The sequence below is a fragment of the Perca flavescens genome, chromosome 18 (assembly GCF_004354835.1).
Source record: "Perca flavescens isolate YP-PL-M2 chromosome 18, PFLA_1.0, whole genome shotgun sequence".
NCBI lineage: Eukaryota > Metazoa > Chordata > Actinopteri > Perciformes > Percidae > Perca > Perca flavescens.
In genome coordinates, this window is record NC_041348.1 from 16,984,657 (window position 1) to 16,998,914 (window position 14,258).

The 14,258-nt window shown below is 37.9% G+C and overlaps 1 protein-coding gene across 1 annotated transcript in view; it reads right to left on the reverse strand.

Moving 5' to 3' along the window:
- Window positions 1–14,258, reverse strand: part of baalcb (BAALC binder of MAP3K1 and KLF4 b) — a 94,710-nt gene that overhangs the window by 32,004 nt on the left and 48,448 nt on the right. The window contains exon 4 of the mRNA XM_028604598.1: window positions 5,578–5,629. The gene's annotated coding sequence lies outside the window, so the exon portion shown is untranslated. The remainder of the gene's footprint in view (window positions 1–5,577; window positions 5,630–14,258) is intronic.

Below are 14,258 nucleotides of genomic sequence, written 5' to 3' on the forward strand. Positions count from 1 at the left end.
CCACTAAAGCTACAAATGTCCCAGAATGGATGGATAATTAACTTTCATCATCTGAACTGGCAGCTTAATGGTTTGACCATTATACTGAATGGTGACATCAATCATAGTCATCATGGGTCAACACTTTGTCAAATGCATACAAGTGGGAGATGTCCCACATAGACTCTGCATGAAAAACCAATGCTCAGTCTGTATCCACAGCTGATGCAATGGATGTTAGGGTTAGTTAATAGCAAAATAGTAACCATAATATTATATATGACCTCTTTTTGTATGTCTCTTGCCAGAAAACATGCATACCAATCCTTATCTCAAACTCAAACCTGTCCAAAGTCTTAGATTTAATTAATCCAGAAGTGGTGACTTGGTTTCTATGATTTGACAAAACGAAAAGTTGCCCAACACGTCAAAACACAAAGCATCAGGAATGTGTATTAATTCAACAGAAGGCCCATGTTAAGTTGACATATTTTCTTTTTTTAAATACAAAACTTCAGAAATGAATAGAAAGAAAAGTGATGAATGGAATAGCCTTCAGGTAGGTCAAGCACTGTCACTTGGACAAGTGTAGATGAAATTGTCTCTTGTCAGTGAATGGCCATACACTGAATCTGCGATTGCCACTGAATGTGGCAGACAATGCTATTTCACTGTAGAAATGAATGTGGATGCTTCAAGGATAGAGCAAGATTTTAAACAAATAACTGCTTGATTGGAACTCAAGACACGCCTACCATATTGTTACACATTTACTAGGATTAGAGAAAATGTAAAGGGTTGTCTCATGGATGATTCTTTTACTCTATATTTTGTTTCAAGTAGTATGGCTAAACGACTTTAAAAGGACAATTCCGGCGCAAAATTAACCTAGGGGTTAATAACACATGGGTACAGAGTACCAGTATGTGACCAGTTTTAGCGCTAACTGCTAATTAGCTTGTAACGCTGGTAGTCGGGGCACTGGTAAAGTAAAAAGAAATCGCTATTTCTATACCACTAACAAGGCTCAAAATAGCACCACACTTCCACGGTAGTATAATGAGGGTCCCTACATGTACGAACGCCATGCAACCAGTAACATAGGTCAAGCACGGCATTCGTGGTTTGACTGGTCATGACTGTTTTTCCCAAGATGGCGCCTGCCTGTATACGTGAATGCTACTGTCTTCATAAACTATCTTTTTAATAAACTGTCTGTACACTTACAAAGTTCTCAATGCTTCGGTTTGCATGTAGGGACCCTCATTATGCTACCGTGAAAGTGTGGTGCTATTTTGCGCCGGAATTGTCCTTTAAAACAAAGCAATACAAAACAAATTCTATTGTTTCGGTTTTTGTTAAGTAAATTGGAACTGACCGAAACAAGAACAAAATCATTCTAGCGTTACATGAATCATCAACTTGGTAAGATGTTGACTTTTTGCCTGGGACATGCAGCTTTAGCCTCAGTCTACACAATATCATTTATGTTTGTATGCAAGTATGTAAAACCCCTTTTACAAGTTTCCTGTTTTAAATCGAACTGGAAACATAAAAAGTTGGAGTGTAATTGAGCAAATGTTAATGCTATCTAATTAGCTACAGCACAAGCTAAGAATTACGGTAAATCAGCCACCGTAAACCTGTGGTGCCAGAACAGAAAGCTTGAGGTGTAGCAATAGTAAGGGGGCAGGACTTGGTGAACTGTGTATTTTGGAAAAAAATATTACCTTTCTGTTTGCCTCTTTGTCTAAAGTCACTGAGATGAATTATGTTTGGATTTTATTTTGTAGTTGACCCATTTGCATTTTACAGATACTACAGTATATTCAGTAATATACTGACACAACGCAATCAGATTACTAAATATAGTCTGGTCAATGCCAGCCAATGAAGTTCGCAACCATCCCAAGTTTCTAATGGAAGATACTCTGTCATGTAGTGTATGAAGCTAAATGATGCAGTCTGTTGCATATTGCAGCTTTATCACACCATAATCCCCATTGTGGACAGGGGAACTCCATTCAGTTCTGCTGCTGATTTTACCGTTTACCCACAAAGCTTTAACTCTCAAAAACAGGCGGGTTTTGACATCTAATTCCCCTCGATTGCCCAGTGGGGACAAACTAAAGCTGCTTTGAAAAGGGCACTGATCTAAAGAGCCTCTCTGATAAACATGCTTGGGCTTATTTTCTGGTTTTGATCTATTGGTCACAGTGGGTCTCTATGAGGGATTCTGTATATTGTTTGGGTTGACTGACCAAACACTGCCCTCCGGGTTTTGTACTGTAGAATGCTGTGCTAGAGATGGATACGCGGCCATTTTCTCCATGACGTTTTGAATTAGGAGCTATAGAAACTCACACTGCATAATAATTTGTTCCTACTAAAACAATAACGTTTTAGCATGTCTCCTTTTCTCACATAAACATAATATTATATGTTCAGTATTTCAGCACTGCAAAATATAAAGCAACAGTAGCACCTACAGGGTATCTTTATGCCATACCTATGAATCAGGGCAGTGTGTCTCATACTGAACTCAGGCATCACTGAGACTAATTCACATTAACTAATGCATTGGCAGCAGATACAGTACAAGCTTTAACATTATGTTACACCACTCCTCAAAGATTTGATAAATTCCCTTCCTTATTATTAGCCAAACTTGCAAATTAATAATAAGTACAGTACTGTGTGATAAATGTCCACATTTCGACTCATTCTGCAACTTCAAAGTGCACTATTCAAAGGGACTGTCGTCTATCTTCAATGGCAAGTGTGCAGCAGTCTGCTGCAGTCAGTTCTCAGTTTGACTCCTTGACTTGGATCTCAAGTTGTGGGCAGCGGCAGCCAAACATCAAAGCAATTTTAATATTTCTTAAGCAAAACTGCTTAAAAGAGATAATTACACAAACTTTGGGGAGAATATATCTTAATGACATTAAGAGTAAGCCTACAATTCTGGTTGAGTTTCCTTTCCACTTAAAATATTTTAGTTATACTATATAATACAATAGTTTGGATTATCTAAATGTAAATGTTGAATCAACAATTGGAAGTTGATTCCTTTGTCAATGATGATTGCCATTTACACCAAGGTTTTTGCATCTTTTCTGAAATTTACCCGCAGTTTTACATGTCTGTGTTTAATGGATGCAAACCTCTAGCCAGTTGTTGAGATACACAGGGAACTTTGTGTATCAAAAATGATGTGTCTGTGCTTGGACTTTGTTTTTCACTTTTACCTGGGCCAGTAAGCTCGCAAACACAAAACAAGCCCATCTGTATGTTTTTTTCTAAAGAAAAGTTGGCATAGAATCTGACTGGGATCTGGGAATCTGACAATAGGACTAAGGCCATTTTTATGAGAATAATAAACACCTGTAATCCAGCTATAACACTTAACGGTTATTGTTTAATTCTCCACTATGGTTCCTTTCCTCCCATTGCCCTATATATTTATGTAATATTTAAACAAGACAAGGAGCATAGCTAGGTCAGGTTATAATTAAGTACCCAATATCAGGTACCATACCTAAAAATGGGACAAATGCTGTCTTTCTACAAAAAAAAAAAAAAACATGCTTCTCTTTGATAAATGATTGAACAAACAAATTAAATAAATAAATATTAGGCTTTTTTTTATCACAAGCTGCTCCCTCTGGTTTGAAGCCACTTTTATCAATTTCAAATTCATTTTATCAGAGCACTTTGCTTGTTATTACAAAAGACAGATTCTTTCACACTTACTGTTTAAATTATATCAAAAAGTTGGCTTATATTCAACAGTGACAAAGGAGATGAATTGCATTAAGTTTGTCTTTACAGCTGTACTGAAGGCACTTTTGTACTGCACTTCTTTGTGCTGTTGTTCTTCCTCTCTCTTGATTGGTTTAATCAGATACAGTTTGGCAGTCTGGCATTTTCTCCATATTCCACATATTCTATGAGACAGACCAGAAGTTTATCTGCTTCTTGCCTCTCTAGTGTACTTCCCAGAAGTAGGAGCAATAAATAAGTTCATGGTTAATTAGGTTATTGGCTAATGCTCACTACTTCACATCTACTGCAACAGGCGGAGGATGACTTAGTTATAGTTTATGAGACACTCCAAGACAATGCATTGTTTTAACAGTTCCAATAAAGCATAAACAAGGTTTTTTCCATGGCCAGAAGTGGGCACATGTACTCATCTGACAGGGTCTGAAGCCATACGAACCTCAGAATTACCATCCCCAATAAACCATCACTCGCTGAAATAGAAGAGGTTTGACCTCCCTTCACCCAGAACTCTCAACTCAAAATGGTTATGATCTCCCAAAAGGTACAAATACATTCATAACAAAAGACGTGGCACTGATGAGGTTTGTCATTTTATTTGAAATGTGGAGCTGGTGTGCCTACAGGACATGATCAAAGCTGAAGCCTATCACAGACCAATTAGAGAGTCAAGTGCAAAGACTGAGCAGAGATCAAAGACAGGGCTGCATTACATGACAGCCACTGGGACAGAAAGTAACTGGATCCTATTATTACTGTGAGCACATCCACTTATGGGGCTTTGCATAAAGCAAACCATCATTATTGCAAGGATGGTGCTGGTGTCTGTTGAGGGGTTGTGACCAAGCCCTCGGATCAGTGAAGCAGGTAGTAGGTTTTTTTATTTTTTATTTTCTAGCAATACTTTGTATTATCATTACTGTTATTGGCTTGAATCACACAAGGCGGAGTTGAGATGCATCCTACATTATGAACGCTGCCACTACATTGAAAGTCACAGCAGATACTGCAGAACAGCTTTTGCTATTGCAGAGACACCACCTGTCCCATCTAATCCAGACACATTATTTGATGGATGAAGCAAATTTTGTGAGAAGTCTGCAATGTTGTGCATGAGCATGATGTAAGACCCAAGAGAACAAAATATACGCAAAAGTGGATTACATGCTGTTGGGAGCCCTTGTTCCACAAATACCATTAATGTGACACTCAGTTTGAAGCCTTGTTGTCTTCCTTGTTTCCTCAGAACCAGGTGTGCAGGGGAGATTTCAGCAAGGTCACACAAATTGCAAAATTAATTAATTTGTAGACACAGAGTATATAAGTATAAGTATTGCTGCATGTGGCACTTCTGCATTTTATTTTAAATTCAGTGTCACACAGTGTTTTTTTCTTCCTTTTTCTAGTAATAATAAAGTATATATTGTGTTGGGCATACATTTGCAGAAATGCATGGCTTTTGTTGACAACCATATTTCCATTCTCCCCAAAACCATTTCGTCAAAGTGGATGGCAATTTTGATATTAAGCATTCCGGTTTGCTATGGCAACACCATATGGATTTTGCAAAAAATCGACATGCGGGTATGATTCTCAACAGATGGTTATGGCTGCTGCTCTGTGATGCAACTCAGTGGCACTTTCAAATTAGCATCTGGCTCCATCATTAAGTTGTATACACAAGTGACAGAGAGGACCAAAATAAGTCAGCAGAAATGTCATGTTCTACTTCAAAGGTCTATGTTGACGATGTCAAAGGCAAAGTATTCGCCTAATTAACCACATGACTAGCACAACAGTGTGATGAAGACTCACCTCCAAAAGAGGTCACACATCATGTCTACCATGTCAGATGGTGTAGTCGTTGCTGGAAAACAGAAATGCAAAAGACAGGTCAGTTAATCAGGACAAAACACTTCACACCTGCATTCTGGCCCAATAAAAGGCACGCTGTAGAGCTTTTATTGTACAAAAATACAATTCTGTTTAAACTGAAGATTCCTCACAGGTATGCACTGTGTATCATTTAAGTCTATAATGCATTCATTTAAAATCTGCATCATCTATATGGGTTTGCCGTCTAGTTTTCCTCTTTTATTGGTGCATTGCTACCTTAATCGCTCATTACTGCCTCCAAGTGCCACCTCTCAGATTAAGGTTTAGTTTTTATTTAGGTAATGACTTGGTTCAAGTTAAGAAGAGATCTTCATCATGGTTTAAAGAAACCAATATTATTGGTAGGAGATTGGATGCCAGTATCAAATTATTTAAAGTGAGAACAATTCTATTACCATGAAAATGTCAGACTAGGCCCTCATCTAAATGAGTTAGCTGAAATGAGCTGCTGTGATACAGTGCGGTATTATTAGGCTCTCTCTAGAAAATATACTAATTTACTAGTGGTGGTGTGATTATTTATTAAACAGTCTACTAAGTGATTGGAACACAACTTAAACTCACAGTGTCTCTGAAGAGGGCCTGCGTGATTCAGCTGTGAGAGCGAGACAGCTATGAATAATGGTTCTCCAGAGTGTCAGCACAGGTGAGAAGCTCTGTCAGTGCCTGTGATGAGTCCCTACCCTGAGCACGTCGACTGGCACGAAACACACTGGACACACTTAACGCACCAGCAACAGCCGCTGTCAGGCAGCCGCCAATCAGTCTGCGAGGTCGCTGGAATCCATGAAATCTGAACCCTTCCAAGTTTCCCAGACAGACAATAATTAATAATTGGATCTCAGAGGAAATGGGTCCTTCAATCAACCACCATTATTACGCGGGGTATGTGAAGGTTCGGCCATCAACTCTGTGACTGATCATGCAAGGAGCATAATTACCATCAAGTGAAACAACTGCTTGTTTTTTCTGCCCACCTCGTAACCCTCACCACCCAGAAGAGAAGAGATTTGCCACACCAACAAGTATGAACGTACTTCCAGTGATTCCATTGTCTTCTTACGATTACAGGAATATTACAGTAAAATTGGCTCAATGGTGTCTAGTTGTTTACAATAAGCTGCTTGGTAAAGAAACTACAGACACATGGCGGTTCTTTCAATATGTATGATTTAATTTTGCTTTATATGTTGGCGTTACAACTATACTAAATATGTGAATTACAAGAGTGAAGAACAACAGCTTATTTCAAAGATCAAAGGTTTGGGAGCTACAACTGCAACATGCAGCTTATTGTAACTTCAGTAAATTGTTTGAGCTTCACTGTGCAGAGTGAGTTTGACACTAGAAGGCTGTTTTAACATTCGTCTGCAAAGGGGGAAAGTTTCTCTGTGCTCATCATAAATTTCTGGGTTTAAGATATTTATGTACAAGCATGATTCCTTGACATCACAACTAGTTTAAAAACCAATTGTGGCCCAATATGCAACATACTGTGTCTTAAATGTGATATGGAAACTTGAAACCTCCAGTACAGTACATACACTGAGAATGGACCTTTCAATCAAGTAGGATTCATCTTGTATCCAGCAGTTAAACTTTTGAAATAAAACCTATTTGCATATTCATATATTCTGGATCTTTAAATGCCAGAAAAGGAGTAGATTTAATTTTAAGAATTTGTAGCTAGATAATTGAACTTTATTGTGTTAAAAACCATAACAGAAACTAATCATTACTAAAAGGAAATTATTTCTATGTCTTAAAACATGTCAGGAAGGGATCCTTCTTGATCTCGGTAACACAGTTTGACAAGAAAACAAAAACAAATCCTAACTCAAGGATTAAATACCAATGCATTACACCACAACTCTATTATTGTTTGTATTATAGAGACTATTGTGTTGCACAGTTTGCTCAGGAAGAATATAAACAGACTTTTTTTATTTACATAGTCTTTTCCTTATAACTACACATTTGTAACTTGTATGAAGCTAAATATATGTTCATGTGTCAACCCCCTTCTTATTCTATAATAATATTTTTATTAAATCCAGGCTTGGCAGGCTAGAAAAGACAATGATGACTGCATTTTTGCCACCAAAGGAACAATACATTTAAGCAACAGCTCCAGTGACCCAATTCCCTAAAAAGCAGCAAAATGGGAATAAGAGTGAAATCCAACTGTAGCCAATGCTTCCGGCACACTTTGATAACCATGGAGGATGGGTGGCTCAGCTGTGCAATTTGAGAAGTGCTGAATGTAGTTAGATCTTTTTCATTGCACTTGTATCAAGCGGTATCTGAAACAATCAACTCTCATAAACACACTGTATATCAAGAGGTGAAAGGATAAGTCATGCTTAAAGGTCCCATGACATGGTTCTCTTTGGATGCTTTAGTGGTCCCCTAATCCTGTATCTGAAGTCTCTTTCCTGAAATTCAGCCTTGGTGCAGAAATACAGCCACTAGAGCCAGTCCCACAATGAGCTTTCCTTAGTATGTGCCATTTCTGTGTCTGTAGCTATTGAGGAGGGAGAGAGGGGGGGGGGGGGGCAAGGTGGAGGGTGGGGGTGTGGCCTTGACCAACTGCTACTTTGCTCGTTTGAAAGCCATGATGTCTCTCTCTCATGGGTGGGCCAAATTCTCTGGGTGGACAAAGCAGAGAAAGGGGAGGTAACCTTGCTCCTTATGACCTCATAAGGAGCAGATTCCAGATCGGCTTGGTTTACACCTATCGCCATTTCTAGCCACTGGGGGACCATAGGCAGGCTGGGGGAACTCAGATTAATGTGTTAAAACCTCATAAAGTGAAATTGTCATGCCATGGGACCTTTAACCATGCAATGTCTCTCCTGTCATCACATTACTGTACCTTTGCTGCTAATACAAATGTTGTGTCCCTAATGAAATCTCAGTTCAAAATGATGCATTATTGTTTTTGCTGAGCCTGAACACAGGGATCAGGATCAAAATAATGTAATTGTTCATTAGCTTTGAAAGGCAGACTTGCAAAGCTAATGAACAGCTATGACACCATTGTCTGTCTGTCTGTCTGTCTGTGTGTTACGTGCATATCTTATATCAGTTAGTCCGATGGATTTCAAACTTGACAAGTGTCTTGCTATGGGCACGAGTAAATGCAGTGTTTGACGTTGTTTAGATTAGAAATGCAAAAGATATCGTTAAATATATATCAGTAAAAAAAGCACACATTAGCTTTTGCCATTCTAGCCGCTGGCCACTCCCCCTCTCACACTGCACACTGAGTGAGCACTTTGACAGCTAAAATGTGACATACACCTCAGACCCAAAAAAATGTGCAAAGTAGCACTACTGTCTTTGACTTTGAATAAACAAACGACAATTCCCGAATTTAAGGACGTTTCAGAATCCCACACATGCAAAGCACAACCAGCTACAGACAACAAGTGGCAGACAGAGCATGATGCCACTTATAGGCAGGCTACCAGACACTGTTTTTGAGGCACATTGTTGTCCGTGTTTGGGGGCGTGTTTGGTGGGAAGGTAACCTGCACGCCACACGCAGACGCCACATGCATTCCGTGTCTATTTTCAACAAAAAGCCATTTGCCAACACTAAATATCAAACAAAAGCCAGACACTATATAGTATTAAGTTGCTGTGAGCTGTAGCCTACATTCACCACTTCTAACCAGAAGCAGAATATAAAGTAATCTTGGAGATTATTCCTTCACAGCGCTGTGCAATGCAAGAAAATCTCAGAGCTGAACCGGGCAGACACAGCACTTTTCATCAGACTCACCCCAAGTTAATTAAGTATACTGCTAATTAATAACATTACAGTCGCCAAAATACTATCAAATCAAATCCCCTACTTCACTGTTAACTGTCAAGCCACTAAACCTCTCCACTCCACATTGTCATTGTGATATTTTACAATTACATTCTGCAATCTGCAACTTTTAAAGTGGTTTGGGGTCCTTCTGTAAGCAATTTTGGGATACAATTTGGTTTTGATGAATTTTACAAGCTGCAATACCACAGGCCAAGCAATCGGCCCGTTCTAAACAGGCACATTTTCAATGGGCACTGCACTAATTTTAACTAATTATACTTCTATAATCATATCAATATGACTCACCTTTTCTTAATAAATGGCTTCCCAGTCTTAGTAAGGAAGAGGGTTGTTTCTGGAAAAAGTAAAAAAAAACAAAGATGTGTTGTGAAAGTGGGCGATGCCAATAACAAATTTAAGAATAGAATTCCACAATGATTGTAATTTAGGTTTTGAACACTTAGGTCCAATTCAATACAAAACTGTTGAAGTTGTGATATCATGTCTGAAAGTAACATAATTCCTCAACTGTAATTAGTACACATGCTACAGTAAATTGCATATTTTACATGTTCTGTCTCAGTGAAATATTGCTTGAAAACGGTACTGAGCAGCCTGGTCAAATTAATTTCTTTAATACTGCAGCAGCAGCGTATTTTATGAGTGTGCACTCCATGATTATTTACAGCTCGGCAGGCTTTGCTTTTGCTTCGCAGAACAATTTTTATTCAACAACAGTAAAAGCTATATCATCCTTTGGGTAGTAATCTAATTCAATTGAGGTAATTTAATTCAAATGGTGTTATTACGTAATTTAGGGGAAGGATGATATCACATAATTTGTTTGGGAAATTGGCATACGCTATCTGCTTAACAACTCAGTGGCTTTGAAGTGTGAACAGTAATATTTTCTTTTGAGGCTGTCAAAAAATAATAAAGACAAAACTGGGAGCAAACACTTTCTTTGTCCCAGCGGACTCCCAGGAATTTAATTTAATTTTTATGTTCAGGGAATCGAGTGAGTCGTGAGTCCATTTTACAAATCTGTTACTCCACATTGCATGTATACCCTTCTGCAAAACATTTCTTATATTCTAATATAAGTTTTAAAAAATATAGTTGTTGAAATTAGATCAAGCATAGAATTTATAATATATAGTGTCATTCTCAGAGAGATCGTCCAAGATAACTTCTTGTTACATTTATTTCCCTTGTTGAGATAAACAAAAACCTCACCATTTGCGATTCATCTTGTAGCTCAGTTCACAGCTGTCGTCATACAGCACAGAAACAACGATAACATGATCAATCCTGTTCCAGTTTTAACAAATGAATCAGTAGATGAATGAAACATTATAAAGCCTGCAGCATTAAGTAGTCATTCAGTGGAATATCATTATTGACCTTCAACATCAATGTATAGGCTTACAGCATTCATCAAGTAACACAGAGATCAATACATAGATTACCTTCAGAAACACTAAACGGAGTGACACATGCCAAGGTCTAGCTATTTTTACTAGTATGTTGTAGAGGACATACAGGATAAGGCAAAATGCGTTTGAATATTTTTTTGAATTGCATGTTCCTCTAATGATGTGTATAATCACTGTTGAATATTTCATTCCATTTTTATTCTATTCTATTTGAATAGTAAATGGTGGAGGAGTGTGATACTCTGTGGCATCAGGTTGGGAAGCAAGAAGAGGGGAAAATAAAAAATAAATAAGGTTGGGTTCCAATCTGTCATCCAATCAGGGGCCTCTGCTATTTGAGCACAAGTCTCATTTGCCATTCACCCATTCAATCAAAGTATAGTCGCTGCATTCAGAGATGCGCAAGCAGGTTGTCACTTTGAATATTTTTATTTATTCTCATTTCAGGAGGCTCTGCTGGAACATGAAGACAGCTGGTTCAAATTGATTCTCCTGTACAAATAAGTTGGGAGTCAGAACAGGAATGAACCGTCAGAATAAGTGTTGTGGCTGCATGCACTGGGCTTTCTCTGCTGCTCCTTATTAATTGCACTCTGGTATGTAAAATAATGCAACTTTGTGAAAGTTTTTGTTTCTACTATTATAGAAACCTTATTTTGTACCAAAAGACACTAAGTAGTATAGCCTTACCAATACTCAATTTTAGAGGCCGATACTTATATCAATATTTTCAAGTTAAACAATCGGATACCAATATAATGGCCAATAATATATATTAAACACATAATCATGTTATACTATTCTGTATAACATGAGTATGTGTTTAACATGTCTGAATTTAAGAGGATCCTGTGTTTAATTGTACTTACAAGGAGTGTAAGCATTCCACTATTGTCTGTATTTACTGTTTTTATATGGTAATTATCACGCCCCTTCCTGCCTACATTTTCTGATGTAGATCAAACAGTATATTTAATCACTGAGAAAAATGCATGTTCACAGTCATATCAAATGCATTGAATGATTTGGAAAATGGATGGCCACATACTATAAAATATAGGATGGTGAAGACACTAAAGTGAGCAAGCAGTTCACTTAAAAACAGGGAGTCATTTTGAGTGCATGGTGCACTGACGGATGTGTAAATATGTTCATACATACAGTATAAGCAACCACAACCTTAATGCGATGTGTAAAACTTAAGTTATCCATATTATCAGACACACAACTGTCCCCTTCCTCCTACACTGTGTGCGGCTTGTGGGTTTGGTCGTGCAACAGATTTCTGGGAGACTGAGGTCGTAATGCAGAAGGATCCCCATCAGAGCATTTCTTTTGTCAACCAAGCTTCTCACTATGACAGTGTACTGGCCGACACTTGAAATCCAGGCCTTTCACGACCACAACCATGTTGGTACTGTCCATTAATAAAATTGATGCTCTATTGTCTTGTCATTGCTGCGGATGTTGGTATTGAACAGCTGTCAGCACAGACATGAGAGGTTGTTTCTCATTTGATGTACAGTATCATTAAGCATAACTAATGATTAGAGTTCTGAGTGGAATAAATTATGTATATTCTTAGATAAATAATGCTAATAAAGTACCTTGTATACACATTATTGTCCTTATTGTTATTATTATTCTATTCAACCATCTTTTAACTTTAAACAACAAAAATGAGATATTCCAGTACAATTTACAAAATGTATTATGTATTCATTCTGTCCAAAATGCTACAGAAACCAACACTAACTGTAACCATGGCAGTGGATGAATACCATATTCTGGCTGATTAAATAGTTTTCCTCCCTCATACTGAATTTTGCTATACATGAATCCTTACTTCACCGTCTCTATTCTGGTTACAGTCTAAAGTTAATTCCTATGCCATTCATTTATATAGCAGTGGAAAAAGTGAGAAAAAAAAGGTTTTAGACCTTTATTACTAGAACTATTAATAAACTACCCTTACATTTCTTAATTCAAATGTAAATATAAAATATATTAGTATGCCTTTTTTAATCTTGTATTTATGAATAGTACATTTGTTAGCAGTTACTATTATTCTACAATAATGTGAAGTTGAAAAAAAATATGACTCTTCAGCAACAAGTAAAAATAGCTGAATGTGAAACTGTTTACAATATGATTAAATAAGTGCAACACTCCAGGAACTTCTTCTTCCCCTATTTGACATTGTCGACTTGGCAGTCCTAATAGACTTCAGGAACGACTGCCATGTCAAATGACTCAGCATGGTAGCTACTGCTTAAGTAAAGTAAGTGTGTGTATGTGTGTGTGTGTGTGTGTGTTGTGTGTGTGTGTGTGTGTGTGTGTGTGTGTGTGTGTGTGTGTGTGTTTGAGGGGGAGGTTATTAGAGTGAAAAGAATATGCACCCATAAAGAGAAAGGAAAAACAGTAAATCAATAGGTATTGATGTAGAGCCTTGACAAAAGGCTATTCAGGTGCACTCAGTCTGTTAAGGAGCTACTGTAGCTGATGGCAATCATTGATTACACTCAGTAATCAGTGATTGGCAATGACAAATTAAGAGTCTGTCAATAAATTCAGACCAACACAGAGAGTCCTCTAATGGGACTTTGTTATAGTAAGAGATAAACAAGGTTTAGATTTACAATAAAGTTGAAATTGTTTTTTTGCATCCTTATCTCCTGCAACTTTTTGCATTGGCAAGATATGTTTTGTGAGAAACATAATGTTGCCCAGATTGTTGTTTTTTTTAGTATATGCAAAATATTATCTGCCAATATTTTTCAGTTGGATATTCCTCTACATGTCCTCACTAAAACATGGAGACAGAGAGGGGAAGAGAAAGTGGAAGTGGGTAGTCTGGCTATCACCAGACCAAGCTCAATCTTTTAAGATTGAACATTAGTCTGGGGAGTCTGCTCTGTATTTTCTCTGCACAAGAGGCGTGATCAAATGACTCTGTACGCAATTGGATAGTCCTTCAACCAATCAGACCAACGATCTAGGTGACGTAATGCGCTGCGGTGGCCGGCTTGTTGAATGTAAACAAAAAGCAGCTTGTTCCCTTCTCTATCGTCATCGTGATAAACCCGCCAATAGCGCGCCAGGTGGATAAGCCAGTTTGTGATTGGTTCCCGCAGATTTGTAACAGAAGCAGGATAGATAAACGTACAGGTTTCCAGCCTGAGCTGCAGGGCGAAATCAAATCACCGGCAGATCGGGCCTAGGAAGGTGGACTATTGCACGCAATATTTCTGTAAATTATTAGTAACTTATTTGGAATGCTGCTTTGTCACTTTTTGAGCTGCTCAAACCTGTGATATTGTAAGCTGAACCTGCCCTACAGCAGT